At 39.3% G+C, this 26,672-nt stretch overlaps 1 long non-coding RNA gene across 1 annotated transcript; it reads left to right on the top strand.

Annotated features, from left to right (window-relative positions):
- Positions 1 to 1,561: 1,561 nt before the first annotated feature.
- Positions 1,562 to 16,516, top strand: LOC125692298 (uncharacterized). Its single transcript, XR_007376571.1, has 3 exons — positions 1,562 to 1,820; positions 13,447 to 13,640; positions 16,397 to 16,516. It is a non-coding gene; the product is annotated as an uncharacterized LOC125692298 (long non-coding RNA).
- Positions 16,517 to 26,672: the final 10,156 nt, after the last annotated feature.

Genomic DNA, 26,672 nt, shown 5'->3' with positions numbered 1-26,672 from the left:
AACCAACCAACCAACAAAAACAACAACAAAAAGAACAGCCTCAAGTTGCCTTTCTCTCTTTCTTTCCCTCTTTCAGTTTAAGACTCCTCCGAGTGTGAAGCCCATTTGTGGCTTCTCCATGCCTTCCCAAAGAGCTCAGCAATGAAATGCTGAACAGCTGAGCTCCTTGGCACTTCGCAGATGAGGGAGTGAGAGAAAAAATTTCCAAACGCTGAAGTAGGAGTCACAGCTGCAGCAGACAGCATAATTTTTTCAGGGAACAGGCAGGTACACAGCTGGGCAGTGGCTGGGCAGGCTGAGCAATCAGGAGTGGGCAGGGAAAAGAGCGTGATAGGCAGCAGCATCATTGCATGCCAAACTCCAGCTCTTCCTGGTACCCAAAAAGGCCTGGCAACGTCAGCTCTTGTGCAGTGGAGGCAGTGCCTGCCCAGTCTGTATCAAATGACAGGCTGTTTTTTTGCAAACCTGTCTGTGGGCTTTCCTAATCTGCTGAATGAAACACAAAGCGTTCCATTTTGGGGCTGCTTGTCATGCCTGCTGAGCTATGGTACAAACAGCCAGTAATCTTTTATTTGCAGATGATAGGAAGATATAAAAGGAAGGCATATTTAGATCATTCAGGCATTCCTTAAGGTTTTTTTGTGCTTGACTTAGAAGGATGAGCTACAGAGCTGATTACGATCTTCCTGTCCCAGAGCCCTGCCAGAGGGCTCACTTCTGGAGCTTTTCCACTCCAGAGCCCAGGTCTCACACATCCACTTTAGCTTTCCCTTTGGGGGATGTTTACACACAGATTCTATGAGGATTAGAATTTAGCCTGATGTATTTTCCTATGGAAAACATACCCAAAGCAGAACCCCACCTGCCTTTAAATAGCAGGTCTTACTTAGAAAGTGTTAGTATACCAAAAGTTCTCAAGATTTGAGAAATCTCTTGTTATTTTGCCTTTCTCTTCTTCTGATAATCATAGAATTGTTTGAGTTGGAAGGGACCTTTTAAAGTCCATTTGGTCCAATTTCCTGCAGTGAGCAGAGACACCTACAGCTCCTTCAAGTGCTCAGAGCCCCTCCAGCTTGACCTTGGGTGCCTCCATGGACAGGGCATCCCACCTCTCTGGACAATCTGTGCCAGTACCTCATTACATTTACTGTAGAAAAAAAAATTTCTTATATCCTATCTAAATCTCTTTTTGTTTGAAACCATTCCTCCTTGTCCTGTCAAGACTTATCTATGCACTTACCAGTGTTTGCTTTTTGCTTTTTTTTTTTTTCCCCTCCCTATTTTATTTTTATTAAAAAAAAAAATGCATCTTCAACACACAAGTGCCTCCCTGATTAGCATTTAGCATTGTTACAGGCAACTAAAAGCAATGATCTTAGAACAGCAGTTTAAGGGAACCCTGAGTACTGGAGAAAAACACACCCAGAGACAATGAACAGCACAATTCTTGTAACTTCTAACACCTGCTGATCCCAGTCAGGTGCTGGCACTCTAAATGCCAGCTGTAAGAGGGCTACTTTTGGGTCTGAGTACCATGGAGGAGCTAAGGATTTAAACAGATTTTGTTTTAATGTATTTCAGAGAATGTTTTGTCTTTATAGTTAATAACTTTGTTGTGTGGATAGGCATATTAGTTCAAGTCTTTTAATAGTTATAGTGTACAAGCTAGAGGAGACCAAAGTGTCTTTACTTATGGGATCTCAGTTATGACTTCTGAGTAGCTAATACAACAAACACAAGGTTAGAAAGAACAACCCGTGTGCTAAGGGAATGGACTGCGTTAGTCTATAGAGAGGAGGATTTTATCTGTGGATGATGAGGTAGGTAAAACCTGTAGGTTGCTCTTAGTTAATCATATTTCTACTGCTGATTCTGCTTCTCAGTAATCTAGGGTCTTGTTTGCTCATAGGTTTGGCAATTTCTGTGTGTAGCTCAGACACTTTCTTTCCTGGTTTGTTATTTTTATTTCATTAGTTCTCAAGCTAGCATAAAGTTTTCAAGGGAAAGCAACACTTGGTGTATTTAGGAAGCTCCTACTTCCACTCTTCAGCATAACAGGCCTTTGTTCTTCCTGATATTTTGTGCGAGAAAGAAGGCAAATATATCTCCTGTGTACATCCATGCTTCTACCTTTCTACTAGAATCTCTGAAACTGTACTGAGTTTGTGCAAATTGCTGTATTTCTGATCCAGCAGTATCAATGTTTTAAACAGATAATAAATGAATACACAAGAGAATTAAATGCTATCCTTATAACAATACAAATAACTGGGACACAATTGATCTGCTTTATATAATATATATATATATTTATATTTTATACCCCTATCTTCCATATGTTGAGTTCTTCACTGCTCTCTACCTAATGGTGAGGGCGACTTAGTTTTAGCAGTGGTGTGGGAAATGCTGTGGTTTTTGTTTTTTTTTTCCCCTTCTTCCTTTTATGGTGGGAGGTGAAGTAAATCTGGATTTTAATATATTAAAAATTCAAAGCTTATTTATCAGGCTAGCATTTAATAATCTTTAGCAGAGCTTGCTGTTCTAAATCATTAAGCTGTTATATTTATTAGGAATATTATACAATAAATTCAATTTAAAGCACTTTAGATATGTCTTTTGGAGACTAAGACATGTTTGCATGTTCTTCCTGAGCAAAAACAAACAAAAACAACAAACCAAACCAAAAAGCAAAAACCTGATTGTGCAATTCAACAAACTGATGTGCAAGCTTGTCTATTAATTGTGCATTTGAAGGCTGCTGCATCTCTGGATGTTTGTTAATACTTGATAATACAAATGTTAAAGTGTACCCTTTGGTTCTGTAACCTGGCTGAGCTGATGAGAAGGAGTAAAATGCGGTGATGGGAATACACCTAGAAAAGCCTAAATAAGCAGCAAGGTGCTTAACTTACAGCAGTGAGATTGCTGGTACAATCTGTAGATATGCTAAGTGCTTAATGCTCCTACTGGTGGCAATAAAGTAAAGATGTGGCAGAGGGTGCAGTTATAAAATTTACTCTTCCAAGTCAGATAATTAGAGTAACAGTGCTCCTTTTACTTTGCAATCCCAGGTGATCTCTACATATGGAAGAAGCTAATGCTTCCTTCTGTCTGCATAGTAGAAACACATTTTTCCCTGATTACAGAATTCAGTTACTTTTTTTTTAAATAGAAAGTAACTAGGAGGCAAAAATGCAAGATCATAATTAGAGCACTAATTTCCCTCCACTGTCCTTCTGCACCCCCTTTGTCTTTGTCCTGGACTATCTAACCAAGATGAGGAGCACTCATTGAGGAGTTCTGTGATTTCTATTGATGTTTAAGACCTGGAGAAACCAGCGTGCTCCCATCTGCTGTTGTTTGAGTCTGATTGCTTCTGATGCACCAGGACTGAAATTCTTTGGTTCATGTCAGCTGTGCAGCAGGACCAGGACATTCGCAGATCCTTAGCTGAAAGTTGCCATATATTTCAGCATGTTCTTGTCTGCCTGAAAACATTTACAGCTGGTCAGCTGAATGATTGCCTCAAGTAAAAAATGGAGGGGCTTACCTCATTCTGTGGATGATATTGTCTCTAGTAATTTAGCAGTGGGGGAGAATAGGATTACGACACAAAGAGGACCAAAATACTAATTAAAGACTCCATATGCCAGGTTTGAAGACTTCTGTAAATCATGATTAAAATCAGAAAAAGAGAACTCCTATTTCTGAAGTGGTGTTCTCTTATTGCTGTCAAATTGCGAGTATGGCATTGTATGGGAGCTGCTGAATCATGGCCTGAACCTCTGATTGACCACCTGAGGCAAGCAATGAGTCAGCCATGGGAGCACAGGTGAAGGCAATTCAACTGTGCTACTGGAAGGGGTGGAGCCTGGTTCCACCTCTCCTAGACCCATTTAAGAGCTGACTGCCCCCGAGGAAGAATCTCTTCCTGGAGATCATGCCTCGTGGAGAATATTGTGAGCCTACAACATGGGTAAGCATTTTCTGCTTATTATCTTTCCACTGTGATAATCCTACTTAACCTAGAACTCTGTACGGCAATTGATTTTACACCTCTGTACACTTATTGATTGTACAGGCTGGATGAGAAACAACTCTCCCTGTCCCAGTTGTGTTTACGTACTTGATGTGACACAACTCTGGAGGTAGTTTTCTTTGTTTTGAAATTGTTCTCTGCTGCTCGTGAAGACCTGTGTGTTTGTATTGGCTTAGAGGATACCTAAAAATTTGGAATTACTTGGCTTTTCATGAAAACGTTATGAGTATTTATAGATCATCGAATTGTTTGAGTTGGAAAGGACCCTAAAAGGCCATCTAAGCAATGAGCAAGGACTCTTACAACTCCATTAAGTGCTCAGAGACCCCCCCAAGCCCCCCCATACTAATGTTGGATGTTTCCAAGGACAAGACATCCACCATCTCTCTGGGCAACCTGAGCCACTGCCTCACCACCTGTATTGCAAAGAAGACTTTTCTTTATGTCCAATCTAAATCTCTCTTCTTGCTGTATTCTCTTTCATCTTGTGTGTACTTTTAAGTGTATCTTGGAGGAAATGATGGTTAATGGCTTTGTTCCTTGGCTGGGACTGAGGTTTGTTGCCTTTCGTTATTAGTTTTGTGTCACTGCAGAAAGTAGGCTAATGTTATTTTGAGTTTGCCTTTCTTTTTTCTTGACATATTGGGATGAATTGCTCAGCATAACAAATTATTGTTATATGCTTTAGTTTCCAGTTTTTTTTAATGTAGAATCCAAGTCCCAGCATCAGGATTCAATTAAATGATAGTTTGATTTGACTGAAAAATTAATGGTCCGGAACAGAAACCCCGGAGTATTTTTTTTGAAGTTATTATTTTCAGTACTTCTGTTTTAAATAAAAATCTGGACTCAGCCCAGTAACATGAAGTGACATGTTCTCTCATCAACTAAACATACATAATGATTAAATTTAACAGTGATTGTTTGCTTATTGCTCTTTCTGGTTACGTAGGTATTTTTTTGCAGTCATGAAATGAATTCCCTGGCTATAAGTGGCACTGCACTGAGTTGCTGTGAAAAGTTTGTTGCTACTGTCTGTTGCCCTTCTTAGGAAACAGTGATTTGCCAAGTGCAAATCATATTCTATAATTGCACGTCATTTTCAATGACAGCTTGAACATTCAACTTCTGTTTACGCTTGAATCAGACATATTGATTTTTCATTTTAATGATAAACAGATTGGCATGTAAAACACTTGATGATACATCTGCTGAAAACGTGCTAAGATCTCTGAATGAAAAAAGCAATTGCAGTGTGGACTATTGGAGGCATTGAGAGTGTACATAAGATGAGGATGCAAGCTACTCAGGGGTAATTTATACCAAAAGAGTGCGAGTACTTTAATCTGGTATCAATGTAAGCATATTTATAGTTTGCTTGCAGTCTGTCATTTGGCCAAGAACAATTTTTGCAGCCAAGAATACTGGGAGAATGTTAAAACATAATATTAATAATACTGTGGCTTTCCTTGAAAAATATTTTTGGTTTTGAATTTTGGTTTGTTCTCATCATCAGAATTTACTGTGATTATAAATGGGGCTTGACCAAAGAGTGAAGCTTAACCTCTTGTTACCTGTGTGTTTTCTCTTGGAGATTTTTTGACATAGTTTTATAGAGCTGTGTACGTGAATCTTAACATTTTGGGGGAGTGTGTACTGTACTGACTGTATTAATAACATCTTCTACCAAACTGTTGCTCATAGACAAAAATGTATATTTCTTGTAATACTCTGATATGACTAAAGTAAGGGTTAAGCAAACATTAACTTATGGTTTCTTGAGAGTATAAAGACACCCTAAAACCAAAAGGTTGATCTTAAAATCTTCTTGTGTACTTTTATAAGGAATTGAGAACTTGGCTTTATTGTATGCTACATAGATGTTACCTAAAATCTGTCTGTCTTCCTCTGTATAGGGTAGGCTGTGATGGAAGCGGAGTTTTGATAGGGTAGCAGGTATAAAACAGGAAAATGCATGCATGCTGTGCATGTACAGAAACAAACTGTTAGTGTTCTGAACTGCTTAGTTTTGACTAGAAAATGACTGACATCCTTTGGGTGGGGAGGAGGAGGTAGAAGGGAAAGCATGGGAAAAAAAAAACCCAACATTGTGAAAGTAAGAATTAGTTTACATTGGAAAACATGAGCAACGATTTATTATAAACACCTTACATGCTTTCTGCTTTGTGGTTTACAAAATACCTAATTGAGTATTTCAGGTAGTCTCAACTTGTTCTGTGACATGAAGCACAGAGCTGCACATCTTGAGGTCCTGCTCAATCAGTTAGTGAGACCAGCAGATATGCTCTGTGTCAAAGTATCTTTGTTTATGGTATTTTTTTTTTTATTTTAAAGCTGTATTCTCCTTTGGAATTCTTTCGAGGTCCCTTCTAATCCTGATACTCAAGTGTCTCAGAACTGCATACCATGGATGGATATATTATGCATTTTAATAGTCATGAACAGTTTCAAAGCAACTTAGAACAGCTGTTTTGCTGCTCAAAGTGGAATGAGCCCTGAGTACCTGGTATTTTTTTTGGTGTATGTTTTCTTCTTTATTTTTGTATCTCCTATCCTCTTTTTTTCCTGTAATAAGCTGGCCCTTCATAGGCTGGCCTTAGTATATATGACTTAAGCTTGGTCTTCAAAAAAAAGATGATGCAGTGATTCCTTTGAGTTGTCCAAGGGCACCAGACTTCCCTGGTTAGTTTGCTGGTATAATTCTTTCTGGACCCTGTGCTCTTCTGTCTGCATTCTATTAGTCCCTTTCAGTTCTCCCTCTTTTCTTTGATCTCATTCTCTTGTACCCTCAGGGTGCTGCCTTTAAGAGTAGTTGTATTTGTACCTGTATTGCCCAGGAGGCACATTTCTGGCCACATTCTATGCTCTCTGAGCATGCCTCATCACAACTCTACCTGTGAGGTGCACAGCAGTACATCTAGGGCATAGGCCCTGGTCCTGTGAGTAAAGTTCTTAAGGATCAAGTAGCAAACAGCTGTACAAAATCAACCAGTGCTCCAGATGGCTGTACCATTACATTAATTGCTAATGTTTGGCTGGGAAGTCAAGAGCATGAGCAGTAATAGGCAGGTCTGACTCAGGAAAGCTTGTACTAAGCAAATTTCTTTGTGTGTATGTGTGCACTAATGGGACTTCTTGTTAGGGTATAAGGGGAGAGAAGCCCTACTTGGAAGGCAATCCTCCATTTCCTTCTGTTAGTGTGCTCCTCCAGTCATGCCTTTAATACAGGGTTCTAAAGCATAAATTTGTTCTGTTCTTATAAAAGGTGAGGGTCAGGATCCTTCCCTAACCCTCTGGCTGGTTACTGGCAGGCATTGTGCTCTGCTTTGTGTGTGTGGAGCCCCATGTGGGCCCACACTCCAAATGATGGCTGAGTTGAACTGAATATTATATTTCATACTGAGCATTTTATATTTGTGCATTAACTGATTAGATCAAAAGGTGTATTAAATACTTCCATTGTCAATTAAAAACTGATCTGTAATGGATGTGAACTTGCTGTTGCTTCCAAAATACAAAAGGAGTGGTATGTTGTCTGTCCCAAGGAAGCATGACTTTCCTGCTATCCAGGCAGCTGATTTGGGGAGGGATAGGAAACAGGCAAGCCACTAGGCATGTAAGCCTTTCTTCATGTTTGATTCATACACAATACATTGATGTAACAGATCCTTTGGACACACGTGCCTGCTACAAGATGCTTTTATTCTGTAATGATGTAGGCTTTTTCATGTAAATGAATGAATTCATGTGTATTAAATACCAGAGATGGTATCTTCAATGTGTAATTAGTAAAATACTCATCAGGTCATCTTAATTTTCTCATTAGTGAGGACATATGTTTCTAGAGCCAGTGTAACATTATTTATCTTAAATAATACTTCTACCAAATGATTACATTTAATATAAGGTACCTAGGAGATGTAGAGGGAAAGCAGAACTTAAATAGCTGCCTATGGGAAGGAGTAGAGTTCTGTCTATTCATTGGGTTTAAAGTGGTTCTCAAGTATACAAGAAGCACTTTGATTATATCCTTAAAAATAAGAAATATCTGATTTCTATGGTTTGGCTGTAGGCAGTTCAGCAGCTGTTTATGCTTGGATTTGCATCTTGTCCTTAACTGCAATGTTTAGAACTGAGGTTTAAAATAGCAATTTTTATTTTTTCCTGCTGTGAAAACACTTCAATTCCTGGGAAAGGGCAGGAGTTCCTCAGCTGGTGGGTGTCTGCCCAGTGATATGTAGCTTAACAAGGTAGAAATCTGAGTGCTGCAGAGTCCATACACTTTATTAAAAATCCTTTTCTTAGACACAACCAAAGGGTTGGACAGAAGCAATCTGGCAGTATTGTCCCAGGTATGTCCAGTGTATGTCCAGGGCACAGAAGCCTCCTGGCAGAGACAGGGGAGGAAGATGACCCTTGTATGTTGTTTGTTGCAAAGGGTGTGCAAGCATGTGGGCATAGCTGGGGAAAGCTGCTGTCTAGAAGACACCCCTAGAAACAGTTGAAGAGGGTAACTTGGCCCCTGACTTGTTCAGTGCATAGCAGAGACCAGGAATCTTCTTGGCAGACCCTTTTATTACTCTTCAGCAGAACCCACAAAAATAACAGAAACAGGCTGTTACTAGGGAAGAAAGGATGCGTGTTTGCAAAGGGCACCTCTAGTAACTAGCAGAAGTGGTGGCATCAAACCATATGAGCTGAGCTCTCCTGCTGATTTTAATATAGTTTGGTTACTTGAATTGTTCCTATTGTCAGATTATATGTGGGTGTTCATAATTATCCCTGCTATTAAGACTTTTTTTCCTCCCTGCACTTGCATTTGTTGTTAAATTGCAAGCTCTGTTCAGGGGATAGCAAAAAGAGGATTAGATTATTAGCCTCCTTGTGATGTCTTGGGGCTGATGCCTGGGCGGGTGCTCATGGTTGTGCTGAAAGCATCCAAGCAGAGAGCAGAAACGAGGGCAGCTGTCTTCAGGCACTTATATACCACCTCCCCGCAAAACACAGAATCCTTTCTTCTCCCTGAGCAAACTATGACTCTAATCCTGGTCTCACTGGCACGCTCTTAAGGTGTCAAACTGCAGAACAGGTGAACCCTTCCTCTGCTGCTTGTTTTAACTCATGGATGAGGCTGAGTGCCCTGAAAGTAGAGCTGCAGTGAGCACCGTGACGCAGGATATGAGTGCTGCTGGACGGTGGTGCATTTGAAATCTGAACCCAAACGTTGCTGCTTATATTCTTTTCTACTTAAAGATGCCTGCCCATGTGCCTGTTCAGTCCCACTGCCTACTTCAGCAGCTGTGGGCTGCAGGCAGACAGGAGCACACGTGCACTTGGCTAAAATAACCAGCCAGTCTGTCCCTTTGCTATTGCTGGGGTCTCATGTTGTTGAAGAGAGTTTTAGGATCAGATCTGGCTTCTCAGTTTTCTTTATTCCTTTGCCCCAAAACAGCAGGAAGGCCTCATCAGGTTGGCCAGCCCTCTTATTCTTTTCAGTATAGAGTTTAAAAAAAAATAGTAATTCTGGGAACATAGAATCATTTAGACTGTATTTTTTGTAAACTTAAAATAATGTAGGTTAGGAAAATCTTTTTTGGGAAGCGGCTTCAGGTTTTTTCCTTCCATAAGTGCTCATTTTTAGTACTGTGTTTAAAAATGTTGCAATATTTACTTTGTGTACTCATCACTGTACAAGCAAGGGCTTCTGTTCTTGCCCGGTGCATTCTTATAAAGCAGGTTAGCTAGAAATGCAGCTTGTCTGCTGTTCTCTTCAAATTTGCCCCATGTATATAAATGACACGAATGTGAAATTTTGAATGCAAAGAGCATCCTTTAAAGACTGATGCTGCTCCTATGCATGGGTGAAAATAAACTCGTTTGTATTTTTGGGCACCACTCAGAAATACAACCCAAGCTGAAGGTTTATACACTCATCCAGAATCAAATTTTCATGGTCAAATTGTAAGCTCCTGGAAAAAATGGTTTTACAGGGGGTATGTCAAAAGACCCTTAAGTTTAGGACCAGACACAGCTATAATTTTACAGGCATTAAGCATCTGACTTTGTCTGAAGATTATACTAGGATTTGTCCCCCATTTTCTAGAAAATACTTAACATTGAACTGCATTTTATGTACACAAGGAGACTTTATTTCATAATATAAGGAGCTCAGAGATTTACATTCCTATATTCAACACTGCTATTATTCCAGTGTTTTTTCACTTGCATGGAGTTCTCATGATCTGTGCATTTCTAACTTTCAAGCTAAATTCATGGAGGGGAAAAAGTATGGAATCTTGATTCTGTGTATTTAAGGTGGAGAGTATCACACTAATGATGATTGTTTAAATAACCTCTATTAACAGGCTTTTGTAATTTTCCTTATTATTTTATTAAATGCCTTAAAATAAATTTTTATCTAAAAATGCTTTATTTATGTGAGGGAGACTTGCTGGGACTACCTCTTGCATATGGAGAGGAAGTGAACTGAGAGTCCTCCTTCTACCAAATAGGAGAAAATATGCGCAGTGTGCTTGGGTGCAATGGAAGAAATTCTCCTGGCTAGCTGGAATGAGGGCAAGGTCTGTAAGGAGGTTGTGCTGCAGTGACAGGATGCGTGTCCAATTCCTGCAACAGCCAGCTGTTGGTGTGCACTCCCTTGACATAAGGAACAGCAATTTATCACTGTCAGAATGTCATGCTGGCTTTTGGGCGTTAGTTTATACTTCTTGAATGTCTTGTAGTGATTGAAGTTCTCATATATAGGACTGTTTAAAAAAAAAAAAAAAAAAGCACCACCTCAGACTTGTCTTCAAGCAGTGCTACTCTTGCTGATCTTGAGTAATAATCTGGTTCCTTGGTAATACAGCATGTCTGGAGGGGAGAGATTGAAATGTTCCCTTTTCCATTCTGTAAGTGATGGAGAACGGAAAACAGGTCACGTGCCACAGGACTCTGAGCACAAGCTGAGTACTGTGATTGAATCAGTTAGTTAACATCTCATATGACTGCATCCTCAGCAGTCTGGGTGACAAAGACTATACACTAAGTACTCCTCACTGTGCTGGGATGCTTGGAATTTATTTTCAGACAGATTACTACAAGCTTAATCAACAAGTGCTGTTACGCGCACCTCACTTTTCTTTGAAAAGTTCAGTTCAACAGTGTGTGCTCATGTTCTGTGGAGGAGAGGTGATATGGGCGATTTCACAAAGATTTCTGCTAATTCGTCTTTTGCCCTGTTTTACCTTGTTTTCACTTCTTTCATTGTTTTGTTTCAGCTGCTGCTTTGGAACTGCTATTAGTTATATTTTAGTCTTACAATAGTTTTTTTTTTTTTAAAAAAAAACAGTTGCAAGAATTAATTATTAAGATGATTATGGTGTTTTAATATAGGTTTCATATCTCCTGTCACTAAGAGAGGCTGCTGCTACAGCAAGGAAATATCTGCAAGAAAGCTCTCATTAGTCAAATATTTAAGTGAAGCGTGAGCTGAACCACACATGAATTTACCAATGTAAAGTATTGTAGTGATAACATAATCCACTGAAGAGACCGGCATTGCCATTATTCTTGTTGGTGATTAATCATTTACCAAATTAGAGAGCAAATATATCCTGAGCGGTCAGATCAGGCTGGCTTTTCACCAACAAAACAAGTTTGCTGTGGCTGAAGGAGTTACCTACCTATCTGTGGGAGGTAAGCTTAGGAGCAGAAGGAAGGGAGGAAACTGGTAACCCTGATTAAGTTGTGTAGCTGTTTCTTTACACTGCGCATAAACAAAATAGCTTCTAAGGACTCCCTCAGTAGTCTGCCTTTTCTCTCTCTCTCTTTTTTTTTTTTTTTTTAATCAATAAAAACATTACAGTTCTTGTGAGGCTTAAATTTGGGTGCAATTTAATAATTAATAATTTTAAATTAAAAAGTGGATGAAATTGTTCACTCAGAAAACAAAATCCCCTTACTCAAAGACGGAGTGCTGCATATATTATTTATATTTTTACTTGCACATTTCAAAAGTTTGCTCAGTTCTAGTAAATGAAGAAACTTTCCAGCTCTTCAATAAATTGTTACCATCTTAATTCAAAATCGTTTGCTTGGGCCAGGCATGATACTATCATCTTTCTTGAAATGCCTTCCTTCTATGCTTTTTGTCAGACAACACTGAGGTCTCCATTCTCATCCTAATAATAAAAATGTATTTTACAGAGACTTCAGCTAAAATCTTGGTTCTTTAGATCTCAGAGTTGTCCTGGCAAAGAACAATTTCAACCTGTCCCATGGGAAGTGGTTCAAATGAATGAATTCCACCACCTTTTCATATTGGACCTGTTAGAGTGTGTACAGAGAAGGACCACAGAAAAGTTCCAAGGGATGTAGCACCTCCATATGAGGACAGGCTGAGAGAGCTGTGTAGCCTGGAGAGGAGAAGGCTCTGAGAAAACCAGAGAGCATCCTTTCAGTATCTAAAGGGGGGCATCTAAGAAGGAAGTGGAAAGAATCTTTAGGGGAGTCTGTTGTGACAGAGCAAGGGGAAGTGGCTTCAAACTAGAACAGGGGAGATTTATGCTGGATATAAGGAAGTTTTTCTGCAGTGAAGGTGGTGAGGCACTGGCATGGGCTGCCCAGAGAGGCAGTGGATGTCCTGTCCCTGGAGACACCCAAGGTCAGGCTAGAGGGGCTCTGAGCACCCAGTGGAGCTGGAGGTGTCCCTGCTCCTTGCAGGAGGGCTCAACTAAATGGTCTTTCATGGTCCCTTCCAACTAAAACAGTTCTATGGTTCTTGCATGGCAGTACACTCAAGTTAATCTGAGGTATGAGATTGTGTATGTTGTGTGTGTGTGGCCAGCCTGGTCTCTCATGGCTGGAAGGCTGCTGTTTCACTGCCTGACTGTGCTGTGTCGAGGAACATGGTCTACTTGAATGCGAATTGGCTGAGCTGAGCCTGGGAATGGCTTCTGCATATCAGCAGTGCATTGCTTCATTAATTCTGAGCCCAGCAACATGTTGGGTTTCTGGGGATGTGAGCAGCAGTGCCTGCTTAGTTTTGCTGCTCTCTCAGAGCTGGCTCCAGCATCAGCTGAATGTGGTGTTGCATTGCTTTGTGTAGGCAGGTCCTGAATGCCTCAGTATCTGTTAAATTTCCTGTAAGATGAGATTCAGGAGTAGCTTTAATGCATTTTTATGGGTAATGGGGGTGACAACTTATTTTTGCTCAAGGCTGTGCTGAAAGTTCTGAAGGCAGAATTGTGAAGTCTTGGCATTCAAATCCTTGGAGTTCTTTATCCTCATACATAGCCCAGTATGCTTTGGATGCAGATACATTATGCTGACTGTTTGTGAGTTGTTTCACAACTGCTTCCTTTTTTTTTTTTTTTTTTGTTAAGGTAAGAGATCATGTGAAGCAGAAATTTGTGGATGTGTCAAAAAAGTGTGAATGTGACAGAAATGAGATTGAGGTGAAATCAGACATTCTTGGAGAACACATGGAGAGCTTATGTGGAAGTGGTTACTTCAGTCAAATAATCTGTTCAGAGATCTGTATAAATCAGAGCACAGGAGCGGCTTGTGAATTGTAAAGGTATGTGCTGTTTTTATATAAACTTTATGGAGGCATGTTAATTGGTGAAAATTTAAGTAGGGGGATAGTAATTATGTCAAAGTTAATGTTCTAAAAAAAAAAATCACTGTGAACAATACTTATAAAAAGGTTCAAAACAAGATTTGGTTTGAGTTGTGCAGACTTCTCAGTTCATTGTCTGTTATTTATCTATTGTAGTCTCAATGAGTAATAGGGGTGGCTAGAGAACAGCTGTCCTGGAGGTGCTCAAGAGACTGCTTTATTCTAACTGCGAATTGTTTCATTTCCTGAATGATACAAACTGATGATTTCTTGTCACTTTTTTTTTTTTTACACATGTCTAAATAAGTGCAGGAAATCATTCTGTAAGCCATAATGCTATGATATGCTTTCTATCAACAGCTGAAAACATTTGAGTAAGCACAGGTCTCTGAAGTCTTAGAGGTTTTGAGGAATGCTAGAATTGACACTAATCAAATTTACTACTGCAGCTTTTTCAATGAACTATATGTATGGTTGAGGAAAGTAACTTGGGTTGACAGGAGGTTAGAGAGAAAGATCTGCAAAAGAGAGTTAAAGTAAGACTGAATGCTTTTTTTCCAGTAGGAATGGAAATTTTAATGGGAACTTGTGTAATTGATGCTTAAAAACTATTTATAGGCTTTTTTCTATAATGGGTGAATTGTTAAAAATGTAACTTGAATATGGATTTGTACCGTATGTTAACATGAACTAAGCATTGAATCTGATATCTGAAGATAACCAGTAGATGTACTTTGCATCTTCATGAGTGAGTTAACATTATTTTAAAAGTTATTGAATGTTTAGGATTTTTTATTTAAAAATTAAGGAACTTCCAGTAAATATTGTGTGTACATAGGTATTTACCAATTTACTCTATTCATAGATTGATAGGTATTAGTCCAACAGAAATGTATAAATTAGGATATTCTGGATCTTCCCTCTTCAATCCACTGAGAGTCCTGTTCATTATCACATTAAGTCACTTCAAATTTTTAAAAGTAGCTGTCAGTATGGTAACAATAACAGTCCCATTTGAATGGGAGTAGTGGGAATTCCCTGTGGATTGCAAACAACTCAAGTACAATTGCATTGGAGGAAAATATATAGGCTGAAAGTTGTATTTTATAATACTTGAATATCTCTTACTGGCTTGAAGCATTTTATCTGCCATTTAAAATGTCCTGTGATTGTTAGAGTTATAGCAGACACATACAACCTGTGGGCCACATGTGGCCCAGCATAGTTCCTACTGGGGCCTGCCTTATTCCATCATGCCCTGGGCATGCACCCATTGCTCAGCATCACCTGGACCTCAGTGTGTGCCATCAGCACTGTCTGGGCTGAAACCACAGGGTATGGGGGAGGGTACAGAGCAGTGCTGATTCAAGTGATGACAAATAAGCTTATCCATTGTGATACGCTGGCTAAACACAGTTTCAAGAACAGTGAAAAATATGAAGCTGTATTTCCATTGTGATAAAGGAATCTGAGAATAGGTTTCAAAGGTGCAAAAAAAAAAAATCATGAATTTTCTGGATATCTGTGACTTGATTTTCAGTTGGTATAAATACACTATGTGCCAATTTTCAAATGGAAGATATGGAGTTGCAGTCAGGTACTCAACACAAAATTGTGATCACATCTCTCTACCCAATTTTTAAGACCTCTCTTACTGGAGAAAAAGACAGCCTTATTCATGTTGTCCAAAAAGTGGGTTCACTGCTGGGTGTGCAAGGAGTCAATCACTGCGCACTCAGGAGAGACACTACTAACTTATTTCAGGATTGCACACCACTTGGTAATTGGTGGTTACCCACAGATCAAGCACAGTGTAACATTATCTGCACAACATCTAACACAAATGTCACAAAGTTAATAATTTTCCAGTCAGTTCTCCTCATGATGGTTGTTAGCAATTTTCATACCATCATAAGAATTCACAGACCTTGGGTTTTCTTGCCACATTGGCAATGTCTCCAAAATATTCTTCAAGGCCTTCTGGCTCTGGGAAGTCCCTGGTTAAGAAAACTAAGTATTCTTCTGATACCTAATACAATGGTAGCCCAGTTTGTTTAGAATTAGCCCTCAACAGCACTATTGCTTTTTGATGGTAGGTACTTTTGTGAACAATTTCTGAAGGATGAAGCACAGAAAGAGTAAAATTTAATCAAAAATCTGATGGGCACCTTGAACGCAAGGCTTAAAACAATTTATTTCCACTCAATGTAGCCCACGCAGGCCAAAATCGTGACATCCACCTGCTATAGTAAGCTTTGTTTAGAAGGTACAGTAGATGCTGCTTGTAGAAGAAATACATGCCTATATATTCTTTTCCTTAATTCAGAAAAGAGGGATTTTAAAGACAAGAAGTGCCAGTAGTTGTGCTAACTCTAACAGAAGTCTTCTTCCTTGCGACTCAACTGTTATAAATTCCAAGTCTAAAAGGGCTTGCAGAATTTGCCAGATGCCTGAAATAAAGCCAGTAAATCTCTTGCAGCAGCAGCGATACAGGAACGATCTTAAAATCTTTCACCTACCATGTGTCCAGTGGCTGCAGATCCGACAGTGGATGCTCACTGGATACCTATGGGAGGTTTAGGCACACTTGTGTTCCTTCTGCACATTATTACATCTGTGTCAAACATGTCTGTTGTTAGATTTACCTGGTGCTACTGACAAAACGTACTCTATTTGTGTTGCTCATCACAGACTCCTATTTACTTTTTTCATAGAGCCTTTTGTAAGACTGCAGAAAAGATGAGCTGGCAGGTCTGCAGCTTAGTTACCCTCTGTGAAGTAGCTGTAATGTTGGCTTAACCCATGGCTGGAAGACTCTTCTGTTGACAGAAGGTCACAAGAATAGCACTCGTTGCCTGAAAAGGATTCTACCTTCCTGTTCAGTGTAAGCATTCTTTGCTTTTCTGAGCAAAAGTGGTTAGGCTGTAACTTTGCAACATGCTGGGAACTTCTGGCTGCCAGAATGTCTCTTTGGGTCCATATGAAGGTGAGTGTGAACTATCAAGCCTGAGATCAGCCCAAGGACAAAGGGAAGTAAATGTGAATACAATAGAAAACTCCTGTGAGGAAGAACTATAAATATGCAGTTTAGACTTAGGGCTGATTTCTCCACAGCAGAGATCTCACTGTAAAATTTGAGATGTGATGGAAATCAGTGGGAGTAACATAAGAGTGATAGGGTAAAAGGAAGATGTAGGGTAGGGGGAATTTACATTGACTATCCTGTGTACCTCAGACACACGAAGTAGCAGCTGCCTTCTGTCACTCTCCATTTTATTCTTTACTTCCTGATTGAAGATGTGCTGAGATCAGCACTGTGTATCAGTATCTGGAAGGCCTCCATGCTGTTCTGAGGAGTATTTGTGCCTCACCATAACACCGGCTTTAGATGTGAGGCTGCCTCATACTTCATATGCTAGCAGTCCCTTTGCTGACAAGATGCTTCTCTGGACACGTGGGTTTTGATAACTGCGGCTACAATGCTGCTGTGTGAAGCTTCAGAAGGTCTTGTTTATGGAATGTAGATTTTATTGCCCAATTGTTGGCAGAAAGCCATAGAAACTTAATAGAAATGAAAACCTTCAATTCTTGTAAAGGAATATGGACTGTAAGGTGCAAAATTTTTTGTGATTATCTTAAGCTATGTTCATATGTCTTTGCCAGTACTGATGATGAGACATTATCTTCAAATCTTGAAAGAAAAATCTCCCTCTCCTACTGCTGTTGCAGTCACTCCTTTGGCATTGTCAAGTAGAAGGATGCAGAGATGTGGATGGTCAAATTAGTCAGTGGATTTTTGATGAAGGAGGGAAGAAGCATTAATACAAAGGAAACAGTTATATAAGGTGGTAGTTAATTTGTTCCCTCCCTCTTAAAGAGTAAAGGATACAGCCCATCTTCCCTCTGTCATTAAAGGGAGTAATCTCACTAGCTTCATGCACTGCATATACAGATTTGGGGCCTGATTTAATTTCAAAGATGAAAGAGATTTGTCCCAGGTGTTCTGTGTGTTTTTACCAGGAGTCCTAATGTAGACAGACAAAGGGTCATGAACTCAGAAGACCGGTAGTTCATACCTGAATGGGAGTTCTGAGCAACAAAAATCAGCAAGCTCTTGCAGTAGCTGTGGGCTGCACTGCAATCTGCAGAGAGTTAAAATGAACACTGTTAACTTGACCGAAGCCAGAGCTTTATAAATGCATGGAGACTGTGTGAGGGTCTTGCATGGATGTTTTAGATGTTAAAACAGGGCAGGCTGTGCCCATCCTGGTAATTTGTTATTGAGTGTGTTTTCAACAAGCAAATAAGAGGAGATGCTTTTTTTTTCTTTTTTTTTTCCCCCCTGTAGATCTCCTGGGATTTTCCTCTAAGGTGTGAAGAGCTCTAGCAAAAAGCTGTCTGTAGGAATAATTTAGAAGGAAAACCTACAAGATTTAAGCAAAATATTGAGTGTGCACACATATATGGGCATCTTTGAGCTCAATTTATCATTTACAATTAGGAAAAAATTCACTTTGGAAAACACTGTATGAAATTAATTATTTTGAGCAGTGTAAAGAGTACGTGCTTTTATACTGGGAATTGATGTCAATCCAGCATGCTTTACATGTATTTGTTAATGGATACAACGCGCTTGTATTATTGCACTGATTTCATTCTTGGATGATTTCCCCTTTGGCATACTAGTGACAGCTTTTCATTGGTTATTCATTTATATTATTGATTAACACCTACTGGACCAATTTATTAGTCCCTCTGAATCAGGATTTTCTAATGGTGAAATATCTGTTAGAGAATAATAACATCTCAGTTGTAAAATTTTTGCTGGCTTAATTTATTGAACCACATATAACATAAAATATCGTTCCACAAATTGATGTCCTGCTGGGGCAAGCCTCCAGTGGCTTTTGCAATATGGAACTGTTTCCTGGTGCACAAGTTTAGGTTGTATTCTTCTGTAAGACTTGTGAGGTTTTCCCACTTGACAGATCCCAAGAGAAACTAATGAAAGAGCTTTTCCCCTCTTCTGGGCGTGCTTGCAGAAATGAGCACGTGCTGTCTCGTTTACTGTGTTGGGGAAAGGGTGGGGACTAGCTCTGTTTTCTTCATGAAAACTTCTCATGAAAATCTCTTTGCACATCACTCTATATATTTAAAAAGCATAGAAGTTGTCAAATACCTAATGTGTGATTTGCACATGCCAAAATTACTGATTAAAGGCTCAAATCCTCAACAATGGTTCATTCAGGATTATGCCTATCACTGTTCACTACATCTATTAGCTCCCTTGACCAATGTTCTGCAGTCACTGTCCGTTTTCTTTGTTTTCCCTATCAGCTGCTAAGGGTTGTTTTACTTTGAATTTTCTAACTTCGTTATGCATGGTGACTGATGCAAGATGGATGGCTGATGTATGTCTGCTTACAAGATGGTTGCATGATGCCTGGAGCAGATCTAGGTATGCTGAGGGGGCTAGGAAAGCTGGGGTTCAAAAACATAAGTTGTGATAAGGGCCATTCTTCTGAACTTCTGCTAGTTCCCTCTGGAATGAATAGTGAAAATCAGTGTGTGTTTTTTTTTTTTTTTTTTTAATTTTCTGCTGCTCTCAGACCATGAAATACTTGAAAAAAACCCGTCTTTATTTGTTAAAGATTAAGAGTAACCAGCAAAATAGAAGTAATAATAATAAAGATTGTTTGCATATCATAACTCTCCAGTAGTTCCTAGCATTCCTCCCAGTAGGCCGTGTACGAATGGGGCTTGTACTTTTACCAGGGGAACATAACTAGGGAGAGTTCATAGCAAGGCAGTGATTTAAGATGCAAACAGATGTTGGCCAGTGATGTGTCAGCAGCAGATGAACAGGTGATGAATCAGGAGAGCTTTGCATAGCACAAAGGGTAAATGTCAACACAAGTTGTCCTGTTTCTTTTCTTTAAAGACACCTCATTTGGGATGTGCTCTCTTTTACTAAATGAAACGTAATGACTTCTCTGACTTGGTAACTACTTTGAAACTGGATAAAGCATAGGCTGCAATTATAAATTAGAATTTACTGAAGCTGAGCATACACTTTATGGTGTTATATTTCTTTGAAGCCAGACACTTCATACTTAATGCATTTCATGAGATCAAAAATCAAACTTTAACTAACTGCAAGTGTGCCAGAGAAGTTGCACGAACTTGAACTTAAAATTTATTTTTCAATGTCATCATCATCATGCAATAAAGTCATGTAGTCCAATGAGATTTGCAAAGCAGAGAAAACTTGTTTGAGGATATTCCCTAGCATTCTTATTTAACCTCTTCAGAAACACCGTTTCTTGCAACCTGTGAGGTCCAAATGTTGCTTAGAGAAGTCCGTGGCCCTAAACTAGAGAGGAAATAGTCCAGATTAAAAAATGTCCACGAGATGTAGAAAGAATTTGATGCTGACTAATGCTTTCCTCATAGGCTCCCTTCTGCAGTGAGGAGGAGCTGCATTTCACAGAGTATTTGCAGAAAGCTCCAGCAGAGCTGCTCCATGGAGTTTGTATGCTCCAGACCTCTTAAGTGAGAAAGAAGCTTTATGCTCTGTGTGGAGGAGAGGGGCACCACGGAGGTGCTGTCTGCTGCACCTTCCAGCAGTCTATGGGTTGTTTCCTAATGGAGAAATTGATGCAGCCTGGTTATCTCTCCTAAGCATGTGCTTAGGTTATTTACTTTCTCTTCTGACTTAGGCTGTTTCCCCGTTCTGATACTGCCATGGGCTGAATGTGCAAGAAGAAATGAAATCAAGGTTGAGGAGTAGATATAATGTGCTGTTTCATATGTAGGCTTCTGAGGAAAACCCTAAGAATCTAAAAACCTGGTCCCGCTACAATGACTTACGCATTGTAAGCACAGACTTTTAATAAACAAACTTTTACCTAACTCTGTGTATTTATTTTATCAACACTTAGAGCCTTGCACAAGGTAATCTTCCAGCTGCTTCTTTTTCATGTTTTTCCTCTGAGCTCAGAATGAGCATACAGTATACTGAATAACTTTTCATTTGTTTTCAGTTACTTGCTTTTGTAGTTGAATTCATGGTGAGGTACAGGATGTCCCTTCAGAAGGCAGTAGGTTGATTATAGGGTGGCTCTCCACTTGGTTGGAGGAAGACTCAGCTTAAGACATTTCTCTTTCAGAGGCAACTTGCCCTTGTATTATTGTTGAGGTATTTGTAGGTTCCTATCTAGATCTCTGAAGAAAGCTAACCTCACCTCTGAAGGAGCTGGAGATCACAACTCTGTGCGTGTGCTTACTGTTCTGGTTTATAAAACCAGCATCTCTTCAAAGGTTTGGTGTGAAGTACAATCTCACGTGCATATGAATCAGTGCCAGGAAGGTGATAGGAACTTTTGGAGACCAGGCAGCTATGACTGCATAGTATGAAATCTGAAAGGCAGAGCTGCTTGCAGACTGCTCTGCTGTAAGAAGGAGCAACTTGGAGCTGCAAATGTAGTCTGTGATTCAACGGTCCTCTCTGCCAGGCCAAGGCACAGACTAATGAGGCTGGGATCAACACAGGCACCTGGCTGTGCTGCTGTGAACCCAATGTGGTACATACTGTACTGCTGCCAGCAGCTTGTGCCAGCTGTAGGAGTGGGGCCGATACCCAATCTGGCATCAAGTTCAGGGTGGTGCAGACAGATGACACCTGATCTTGCCTGCTCTGCTGGGACAGCTACTCCTTGAACTACTACTTCGAACAGATCTGAAATGGCAAAGTGAGTTTTTACTGATTCTGTAGCCTGTGTCATGGTCTCAGCATTCCTGATGCAGTAGTAAGCATTTTTGGGCAACATTATCCACATCACAAAGCTGTGCTTTGAAGTATGCTGTCTTAACAAACACCTGCATCTGTCATAGGGGGGTTTAGAGAATATGCCTCATAGAGAGGAGATTAAAAAACAGAAGGCAAATTCTAGTTGTGGAAATTTTTACTACTTAGTTGACAGGTGGTTCTGTGCCAAATGCCAGGTCCTGTGAGTGCTTAAGAGTGAGCTCAGTTTTGGCTTCAGTGAGCGCTTAAGTTATCAGGCTGACACTTGTTGGCTGCTGGTGTGACTCAAATCCGAAGCCAAAGAAAGTTTTCTGTGTTAGTAGGGTAAACCTTACAAACACCACTTAATTTAGTTTAATTGGGAGTCAGTTGGAGTCTGATTGTAAGTAATAACCCCTTAAGGACGGACTATCAACAAACTTCATTGCAAGTTGGACTGATATCTAAAGCAGAAAAAGCGTTTTTGGTATGTTACTATTGGTGTCCCTTTGTTTTCTGTCAGCTCGAGGAGAGTTTGAATGCCATGTTTAATAAACTGCAGCCTGTGTGTGTGTGCATCTATCTGGAAGCAGATTCTGGGACCTTTTTTAGGTGCAGTTTTGTGTTAATAACACAGAAGTGTGGCCTGTCTTCTCATAGCCCTAAAAGTGAGGTAATCCCTGTGTAAGAAATCAGTAAGTATGGTCTGCTTAATCTAGTCCCAGTGTGAAACTGTTGACATTTGTTCTTTTTTTCTATCATTATGTGACTGGGCCTGTTTTGTGCTGGATTAGACACAAATCTCCTATGCAGCACATTTGGCATGTTACTAGTAGTTTAACTTCATTAATAATGTATGAAGGAAATGTAATCCATGACAAGGAAGGAAAGAAAAGTATTTTTACAGCTACCAAATCCTCTGGAATGGGTAATTATTCAAGATCTGATGTTTGATGTTATAGTTTACAATTGAGATCCCTTTGCAGAATTAGGGGGAAAAAAAGGCGCACACTCAATATAATGACACTATAAGGAGGGAAAAACCCCGTTCTTTGTTATTTATGCTTGTGTGTACTGATTAAGAAGGCACCAAGTGTGAAGAGAAATACAGATTTTAAAGAGAAATTTGGATTTTTAAAGAGAAAGTGCTTTATCTTAAATGTCATAAACAGCAGTTTATTCATGTCTTAATGAAAAAAAAAAAAGCATAGCAGGATTTTCCCTTTTCTTTGTGGGTAAAAATGCAGACAGTGAATTTTGTTGACTTTCAGATACTAAAGGATGAACTATATGTATGCATCAGCTAAACAACATAGCTAGAAGTTTAGTCTGGTTGCTATAAATTCCGTTCTTATTCAGAAATTGAGTAACATACTTGGTGTTCCCTCTTGCCTGCAAGTCAGTCCTAAACAGCCTTAGTATTTGTGGTGGCTGAAAAGCTGCTGTGTGGCCAGAGAACCCAAAGCAGCGGTCAGTCACAGCTACTTTGAGCTCTACGCTCCTGTCGCATTTGTGCTATCAGAGCAACAGCTGGGGGGACTTGTTCAACAAAGATGAGTGTCAGATAATCCTGATGAGATTCCACATCCAACATCTTTTGTAATTATGTCACATTCAGCTGTAATGGAATAATTCAAGCTGAAAGGACAAGCTTTGATCCTTTCTTAAACCTTTCCCTGTGGACTGGCTATCTAAAAGATTTAAAGATATTTCTGTTACTAGACCTAGTGTTTCCTCAGAGAAGTAATATCTCTGAAATAGCAAGATATATAAGAGCAATGTTATTTGCCAAACATTTCTCAAAGCATATTTATTAAATAAAGATGTCAATAAGAGGATGCTGTTTGATAATCAGTAAGTTGGAATTCATTTTAATATTCTTTAACTCAAATGAGTGTATATAAAATGGACTTTATTTAGTAGCGAATCACAGTACTGTAATCTATGAATAGTGGTTTATAGATATATTTGTGTTGAAGCAAATACAGATTTGTTTTGGCAAAGATCATATGCATCGGGAATATCTACTTAGTGAATTACATGCATCTGAATATCTATTTTCTGCAAATAATTAGTAATTTAAGAATAATTGGATTTTTGAAATAAGACTTAGTGGCCAGTCTTCCATTGAATTTCAATGCATTTTCAGTACCTTTTGTGCTGGACTCTTTTGGAAAATTTAGTTAACACGAAAAGCAGTTTTTAGGTATGTAGGAGAAAAAGCAAAACACCTTGGTGGTGTTTAGAGGATTTTTTTATTGTTTGAAATAACAATATTTTGTGTTTGTTAGTGTTACAGCTCATTGCACTGGCTATTTCTTATTTCCAAATGGAATGATGTGCCTATGTATATGGAAACTAATGGAGAAACTCCTTGCCTGGGGTCCCTTTGGCCTCTGTTTGGAGGACAGATTTTGGATCCCTAATCTTTTCTGCGTGTCAGATTTATGCCAATGTAAATCCCTTGACTTCAGTAGGCGTTTTTCATTCATTTCCTGGCCTCCACTGGAAGGAGAACGATTTCTTAAGGTTTTCACACATGGACTACATTAAGGGGTCACATTCAGATGGTACTCTTCTGGCGTTTCCATCAGCTAGGGGTCAATAAAGTGCTATCTGTGTTAAGAATATAGGGTAGGGCATGTGTTTAGTCAGCTCCAAATTTCCCATCTGTCAGACATGAGAAATTCAGTGTCTGTTTGTGCATGCCTGCCTGTTTAGGGTCCACGAATCAGTGTGGCAGGGGTCATTTCGAAGGGCTGTGCTGGTGCAGTCCTCTGGTATGCCTCCCAAATAACCCTGTGCGTGCCTCGTTCCCATGTAGCAGTGTTTAATGCTCACTGATGTTTATGGTCCTGATTTTGAGGCCTGTGATAGAAGGTGACCTCTTCAGAGGAATACATATGGGAGAGACCTGCTTTCACAGTGTTTTAGAGCCTTCCTTCTCTCCTCCAACTTTCTGCTAGATACATAGAAAGCTATTAATTTAGCCTTAGCTCTTTTTTAATAAATAAAATTAACAACCAAGGTCCTGAGAGAATGTTTTTCTCTCTTTCCCAGGATCTATTTCAGTTTATCTGCAAGCTAATAAATGGTAGTGACTAATGATTAGTATGAGTAAACCTCAGGAGCATCAACTCAAAAATCAACGTTGAGTTTGGACATTTATCCAAGTTAGCTGTGTCTCTTGAGTGATCAGTCCAGACTGAGAGCTTGAAGGATTTCTTCCTCCATTTTTTTCTGGTTGAGAGATATTGTTATGCCTGTGGTTCAGGAGGGTAAAATTCTGGATGTAATACGCAAAATTTGTCTGTGCCTCTGAGGATGGATGCTGAGAATGCTGACTTCTTTAACTGTTTCATATCCATCAACACTGAATGGGTCAGTTACATGCTGTAGCTAGTACAGTTAATATTTTATAATGCAGTTAATCACCCCATTAAACGCAGATGCAAAAAAAAAAAAAAAAAATCTCAAAAATGATGCTTCTGCATGATCCAAAAAGTAAGACTTGGATTTCTTTTCACATCATCCGGCCTTGTCTTCAAAATGAAGTGATTTATTCTGTTATTTAGTATCTCTCTAAATTTGTTGAGGGTGGTTGAAATACACTAAAAAGCTGAGTAAAGGGACAATGCTTATTTAAAGAGGGTTGGCAAAAGAAAAGGAGCAGGGAACCTTGTAGACTAGTCGAACTGATTTTACTCTCTTGCAACATTTTGGAACAAATTAATGTACAGTTTGGAAGTATCTGGGAAATAATGGATGAAAAGCAGCCAAAAATATTTCAAGAAAAAATCATGTTTAACTAATGTAACTGCCTTCCATGGCTGGTCAATGTATCTGTGGATAGAGGCGAAGCAATAAATCCTTCTGTATTCTGGCTTCAGAAAGGCTTTTAAAAGTCTTGCACAACACTTTCATAATGAATTCAAGACGTGAGGTAGGTGAAGCTATTGTAAGGGTAGGTACAAAATCAGTTGGGCAATTGTACTGTAGAATAGTTACTAGTGATTTGTGGCTGTAGCAAAGGGCTCTATCACACAAACTTTCTCAGGAGTATATTTGGAGCCTGCTTCTGTTTGAAAATTTCCTTGATGACATGGCTGGTTTGGTTTTTTGTTTTGTTTTAAAGGGTAGTATGAACCAAAGATGAGGTGAGCCACGGTTTTAGTTGAGGATGCGATTAGAATTAAAAATGTTTTGGTAAATTAGGAATGATCTAAAAAGTATCAGGTAAATTCAGTGGGTTTGAGTGATTATGTGGTGGTGGTAATTTCTTTTGCAAATATGGACAAGAAAGCAATAGGGTTAAGCATAAGTTCTGCAGAGGAAGATTCAGCGCTTACAATGAGTCACAAGAGAAATAACTGTGTTGTGCTTTTTCTAACATTTGAATAGGACTGTAGCAAGAAGGACCTCAGCTTTTCTTCTCTCTCTGTAAGGCTTGATCCAGAATGCTGGAGTTTCATCGTTAGGTTCCAAAAAAAAATTAGACTGTTTGCTGGGAGAACAAAGGAAAGCACTGAGTCATTAGATACTTAGGAAGAGGATCCATGAAGAAAGACTGAATGGACAGGATTCTTTAAGGTGAGAAAAAGAACGCTAGAGGATGACACAATAGTTTGCAAATCTATTCTAGAAACAAAATAATGGTCCTGTGGTGAGTAGGACAATGGACTTCAGTGGTAGAAAGTTAAATTAGAAGGAGGTTTTCGGTGACTTCATCTGTAGGAAAAAATATTAAATGCTGGAATATCTTTTTTAAGAGACTGTAAAGTCTCTTTTATTGGAGAACATAAAGAATATTTGAAGCATGTACTTGTCAAGAATGATTTAAGTGTGGTTGTTCCTGTGTTGGAAACTGAGCACAGTAGATGATCTCCTAATGTGCCTTATGGCTATACTTAAGAAGCTATAGTCCATCCTCCATAATGCTGTAGCTGCACAATGCTAAAAGTATAGCTGGAACTAAGATGCCATTATAAAGATGACAAGGGCACCTGTTTTAATCTTTTTCCTGAGTCTGGTTTATGCTGATGAGCCGATTCTTCAGCTACCACCATATGAAGTGGGGCATGTTTACGGGGATATGATCTTGTAACTTCTAAGGGCCAAAAGAGAAGCTAGTTTTCAGTTTAGTGAAAGCTTCTGTTATAGCTTTGGTGTCTGTGTAATTGCAAGAGAAATCCAGATTCAGGTAC

Source organism: Lagopus muta, chromosome 4 (genome assembly GCF_023343835.1).
Source record: "Lagopus muta isolate bLagMut1 chromosome 4, bLagMut1 primary, whole genome shotgun sequence".
Classification (NCBI taxonomy): Eukaryota; Metazoa; Chordata; class Aves; order Galliformes; family Phasianidae; genus Lagopus; species Lagopus muta.
This window is presented reverse-complemented; position numbering and strand designations above follow the sequence as displayed.